This window comes from Narcine bancroftii, chromosome 1 (assembly GCF_036971445.1).
Source record: "Narcine bancroftii isolate sNarBan1 chromosome 1, sNarBan1.hap1, whole genome shotgun sequence".
NCBI lineage: Eukaryota > Metazoa > Chordata > Chondrichthyes > Torpediniformes > Narcinidae > Narcine > Narcine bancroftii.
In genome coordinates, this window is record NC_091469.1 from 9,001,886 (window position 1) to 9,008,267 (window position 6,382).

The 6,382-nt window shown below is 42.0% G+C and overlaps 1 pseudogene; it reads right to left on the minus strand.

Annotated features, from left to right (window-relative positions):
- Positions 1-1,198: 1,198 nt before the first annotated feature.
- On the minus strand, positions 1,199-5,330 carry LOC138755239 (phosphoserine aminotransferase-like; annotated as a pseudogene).
- Positions 5,331-6,382: the final 1,052 nt, after the last annotated feature.

Below are 6,382 nucleotides of genomic sequence, written 5' to 3' on the forward strand. Positions count from 1 at the left end.
ATAAGGTCCTGCATAAATGACTGGCTTACAAAATCAAGGCTCATGGGATCGGGGGCAAAGTATTGATGTGGATTGAGAACTGGCTGGCAGGTAGAAGACAGAGAGTTGGGATAAATGGCTCGTTTTCTGAGTGGCAGGCGGTGACCAGTGGAGTGCCACGGGGATCTGTACTGGGACCCCAGCTGTTCACCATTTACATTAATGATCTGGTTGAGGGGATTGGATGTAATATCTCCAAATTTGCAGATGACACTAAGCTAGGAGAGGTTGTGTGCACGGAAGAGGGGGTCAGGAAGCTCCAGTGTGATTTGGATAAATTGAGGGACTGGGCAGATACATGGCAAATGCACTACAATGTGGATAAATGTGAGGTTATCCACTTTAGTAATACAAACCGGAGGGCAGATTACTATTTGAATGGCAATAGATTAAGAGATGGGGAAGTGCAGAGAGACCTAGGGGTACTTGTACACCAGTCTCTGAAGGCGAGCATGCAGATATAGCAGGCGGTTAAAAAGGCAAATGGTATGTTGGCCTTCATATCAAGAGGGTTTGAGTATAGGAACAAGGATACCTTACTGCAGCTGTACAGGGCCTTGGTGAGACCCCACCTGGAGTATTGTGTGCAGTTTTGGTCACCTTATCTAAGGAAGGATGTTCTTGCAATGGAGGGAGAGCAGAGGCGATTCACCAGGCTGATACCTGGAATGGCAGGAATGACTTATGAGGAAAGATTGCGCAAATTGGGATTGTACTCGCTGGAGTTTAGAAGATTGAGAGGGGATCTCATCGAGACATGTAAAATTCTGGCAGGACTGGACAGAATGGATGCAGATGGGATGTTTCCAATGATGGGAAAATCCAGAACCCGGGGCCATGGTTTGAGAATAATGGGCAAACCATTTAGGACCGAGATGAGGAGGAATTTCTTTACCCAGAGGGTGGTGAATCTGTGGAATTCATTGCCACAGAGGGCAGTAGAGGCAGGTTCATTAAATATATTTAAGAGGGAATTAGATATATTTCTTCAGTATAAGGGTATTAAAGGTTACGGAGAGAAGGCGGGGACAGGGTACTGAACTTTAAGATCAGCCATGATCTCGTTGAATGACGGAGCAGGCTCGAAGGGTCGAATGACCTACTCCTGCTCCTATCTTCTATGTTTCTATGTAGTCTGTGTAGTGGGCAAGGGGCAAGGTCATAAAAAATCAACAAAAATAAAGTCAGCCAGTTTTTGGGTTTCTTCCACTGTCACAGCATTATATCATTATATAAGGAGATTTGAATTCCACCAACAGACCTGTGGCCCTTTAACAATATCATGTTATTTTTAGCAGCTTTTTTCAAGAAACTCTGTTTAAAGAACATTGTCTCCATTTGCGTTCCCAAGGCGTATTGGAATATTCATCGTGCTTCTGCACACATTTGATCCATCAACTACATCATAAATCAGCTTTGATTTCACAGCACTGTTCTGGCCCATTGGTTCAGCCACCTCAGAATTTTTGATCCATTGCTCGACCAATCCCATAATGTTACTACTGTAGGAATGTTGTACATAGAACTGCAACTCCCTTGCACTTTATAGTAAAAAAAAATGACATGACATTCTTTCAGTGCATATCTCAGAAGAATCTCTCTGATCATTACCATAGTCACCCCACCACATCCAACATTTTTCTGAGCACCTACAAAAATCAAACCAAACTTGGTTACACCCACTGACCAGAACAGTTCCTTTATGTCTGGGATAAAGAGGAATTCCAAACCATGAACCATCTCATTGGCACAATAGTAGAGGCATTCGGATTCAAATTTCAATTGTTTGGATCAGGAATAGTTTGTAAGGCAACCTAGATTGTATACCTAAAATGGATGAGAGGGGGGGGGGGGGTGGGGGGGTGGCTTGGGAGGAGGGAGGGGGGGGGAGAAAAAGTCACTGTATATGTGTGAAAAAGAAAAAGTGTATATCATGGCTAATGTGATTTATGGTGTGGAAAAAAAAATATTAAAAAAAAAACCTTGGGTGCACAATATTCATGTTGTCATATTTCTCTGTTCTTTGGCTGTGTTGGCAGACCAAGCTCCAATAATCAAATAATCTACACTCCTCCCTTCTTTTAATCCAATATGATTTAAAGGTACAGCACTAAACTCTCTAGTTCCACCTCCCTGGAGAAAAATCCGTTTGTAATTTTCAGGAATTTTTAATCGTTCTTGCAGATCATTTTCTGCAGAGTTGATCATTTGTATGAAGTCTGCCGATCTATGGCTAATTTCCAGAACATTTATTCCAGGCCCTCTGTAATCAATCAGCTCTCTCTGTGCTTCTGAATCCTGGATCACAATTTCTTTCAAAAAGTATTTAACAGGAAGGGTCTTTCTGTCTCCGACCACTCTTCCAAGCTCAATAACTGACTCCATTTGGATGACTGCTACCTCAATAAATTTATCAATAACTGATTCCCTTGTGGGAGCACGAGGTAGTGAATGCTTTGTGTATCCTTATTTACTCCAGAGGATGGATCCACCAAGCGCCTTATGTTCTGGTACATGAGTTCAATGATAAATGGTGGAAAGGGTACCATCAGCTGGCACATGTCGAATAAAACAGAAAATAAAGTTTCCAAAGCTCTTTCACAATTCTCAGTACCATTTTCACCTCTTATCCTTCTACGATTCATTCACACATACCTGTTTGTGAGAATGTCCACAAATTTGACTAGTCTGTGCAACACAGTGTAGAGTCTGTATGCATTGTACCAAGGTAGGAAGACATCCTTGAGAACATCTCTCACACCTTCTTTAAACTATATTTTTTTTGCTCTTATAGCAGAGGAAGAACAGATCCATCTTCAAGATCTATAATGCTTCTAGTTGTTGGAACTTCCAGATGAGACTTTTCATCCAAGGGATTAACCAACACCTTCAAAGGACTTTCCTATGAAGGTAATCCAATGCAATAATGGCCATCGACTAGTTTGGCAGATTTTTGAGACTAAATCCAAGAACTACTTGTCTTCGCTTGAAGGTTCTTGGTTATCACTGGGGCACTCAGAGAAGTCAGTCCTGAACTATTGTTCCCACAGCTCATCAAGTTTCACAACTGATATCCTGTGGACACCTGTCACTGACGGCTCCTGACCACTATCATTTTTTCCTCCTAAATGTCCAACCAAGCATGGTTTTGACAGCGTAAGGTCTGTCTCCCTCATTCTATATTAGATCTAGTAGTTCCAGAGCCTTTGGTACAACTGACCCAATCAGCAACTCAATCTCAGAGCCAATTTCAGGTAGATGACCATTACTTCGATGAGATCACCGATCAATATCATTTTGATGTGGGTTGTTTCCTTTTGCACAGTTATAGTCTTCCTGGTTGATATGCCTGGGAGATCACAAAAATTGCTGCTGTCCTGCCCAGCGACCTCTAGGCCCGAAGCAATGCTGGTTTCAATGACCTTCCTTTGGCCCTTAGTTCTCAATAGAATCCTTGACCATCTTCCCTGAAGATTAAGCTTATTCATTAGCCCCACTGTGCAAAATAATGCAGTGCTACCTGGTCCTGACCTTGACTTGTACAGACACTATGGAGAGTTTGCAGTGATCTTCACTGGCCCCATGAAGACCATTTGTCAGAATAGAGGATACAGTTCTGTTTTCAGCTGCTTCCTTTCTTTCTGCTTGTTCCTTTTCCATTTCCTTCTTCCTTTGGTGGATCTGCAGCATCTGGGATGCATTTAACCAGATATGTTGTAGCTGAGTCACTTCCTGTCATTTTTGCACAGAGAGACAAAACATACTCCTTTTACTTTTAGGAAAGCCCTCTTTTCTAACTGTGGACATATCTCCAAAGCATGTCCACCTCCACAGAACAAACTGCTCTTCACAGCAGCCAAATTCTCCTTTTCCTAATGTCCTTTATCATTTTCCTTACCTGCAACTGTCACAGTGGTGGCAAAGATACTTCGTTTTATTCTTGGATGAGGCTGTGACTTGGTCTTCCTTGCATCTTTGGTCACTGTTGGAGTGTATTCCATATCTCCAAATGCCAGATCTGTTGCAATCTTCACTGCCTTTCAATGAAATCCACCATATCCTTAAAGATGGCTTTTTGGTAGTGTTTTTCCTAGAAATCACAGGCCACGGTTCTCAATATTATGCCTCAGCCAGTAGGGCAATTTTCATATGATGTCTAGCACATTAGCAGGCACGTCAAGCTCATGTATATAGTTGATATCTTCCACAGCTTTCAACATCCTCTTAGAAAGAGGGTGTATGCTTGTAGAGACTTTGTGTCATCTGGTTTTATTGATGATCATCTAAGAGCCTTTCCATATAAGCTGTAGCAAGTTTATGCTCATGCCCAAATTGCTCCTGTAGTACAGACTTAGCCTTCCTGAATCCTCTGTCCAAGGCCATATGTAGGGAATCCTTACAAGTTCCCTTGGCTATTCTCTTGTGTATTGTTCCAGATAATAGACAATCTATGGGGTTTTTGTTCTTACTTTCAGTACTGTGTTCAAAGGATTTAATGACACTTGGTACTGAGCGGGTCACCATCAAAAACTTGAATCTCTTCCTTGGGCATGAAAGAGAGAAATTGTTGCTGGATTAATGATGCAGTGATTTCATTTTGCTTTTCTATGACTGAGAATACGTTGCTCTGTTCACCGTTGCTTATAGCAGGTAATGTAGCTGGGGATATCACATGTGCATGTTCACGGATTTCTAGTGATTGACTGAAGGGTCAAAGTAACTGTGGGGTGAGATTGGACTTGAGCTACAGCTCTGTCTGCGGTTGTTATTATTGGTGTTTGTGGATCGGTGTCTTGTAAATGTGGTACAAAAGGATCTTCCCTAACATTAAATATTTTCTTTTCCTGTTACCCTTTCTCAAAATATGGCTCCATACAATTAGTCATTTCAAATAAGTTACTTAAAATGCCAGATCCCTTTGATCCCTCATCTTGGCGATATTATCAGCAATATTTGCATCCAGTTCCAGTTGCTTTTTTTTTCCCTCCTTAGCTGCTCCTCCTGCTCTCCTTCTTGTTCTTCTGAGGGATATTTATCCTTAAGCAATTTTTGTTTCTTAACAAGGGCAGCCACTTTAACCCGAGTCATAAACATAGTACTGGAAACTCCGGAGCTTGACCCAGAAGGACATTGTTTGGTTCTTCTGCTTCCAACATTTGACCCACTGTCACCTGGTTGTATTTCATCCTGCATGTCAGACATTGCCCTAATACTTGACTCTCCAGTTGGAATAGCACAACCTTTGCATCTTCTTCCACTTCACCACTATTTTGTGATACACCTTCAGCCATTTCCAAGTTGTTGACTTTAAATTCAGTTGATGTCTTCTGCGGTGGTTTTAATTATGCCTCAGTGGTAACGTCGGCAGCAGCAGCCATTTTATGCATCTCCATCCAAACATCTGCCAAGCTCGAGCACCAAGCATGCACAACACAAGCACAAAATCAACACTCCCCCACGGACAAGTGGCGGCACCTGCAAACTGTGTTCAACTAAATAAATACACAGAAGGAATCCACAAAAGTAATTTTACTGCTTCTGATGGCTGTGATGCACTACTGTCAACTAGTGAGTTTTCACCATGGCAGCAGTTAATGATATCGCTGTGATTCTCGACAACTGACTCTTCCAGCCTGTTCATAGGAAGTTTAGCTCTAGAATTAAAAGCCCTGGACCCCTCTGTGCCCAATGCTCAGTCTGATGGAGACGGATTGCTGTCAGTGGCCTGAGCTTGGCATTTCCAACATGGCCACCATATTGCCTTTATTATTGCTCCAAACCAAAGAGGGATGTTTCAACAGTATCCAATTCAATCCTGTTTAATAAATTATTTGTTGACTAAATGTAGCCACCACTCCCATAAAAAAAGCACTTGGAGGCTAAGTGGGCTCTTTACATTTACATTTGACGTGTTCGATGAATTCACGACAAAGTCCAGCTGAGATTTAAAACTTTATTAATTAACACAAAAGAAGTCGTTATATTTGTGGTAATGCTCTTAAACTTGCTAAGGGTAATGGTAAATATCTAATGTATAATGACCAATCTCTTTGGCAATAAAACATACAGTCTCCTTGGTAATGGTCAACAGACAATAACAGAGTCTCACTCACCCATCATCTATTCTACCACTACAGTCAATGTGGGCTAACTAATTGCCAACCACCCCAAACCCCTGTGCATTCACCAACCCCTAGTAAATAGCACGTGTGCACCAGAACAACAGAACTTACATATCCTCCAGACCCTGGGACACGCCAACACCCGCAACCAAACCGACAACAGTAAACAATGAGCCTTTGACTCTTACATTCATCATCCTGTCCCTGTGGAGTTTACCTAT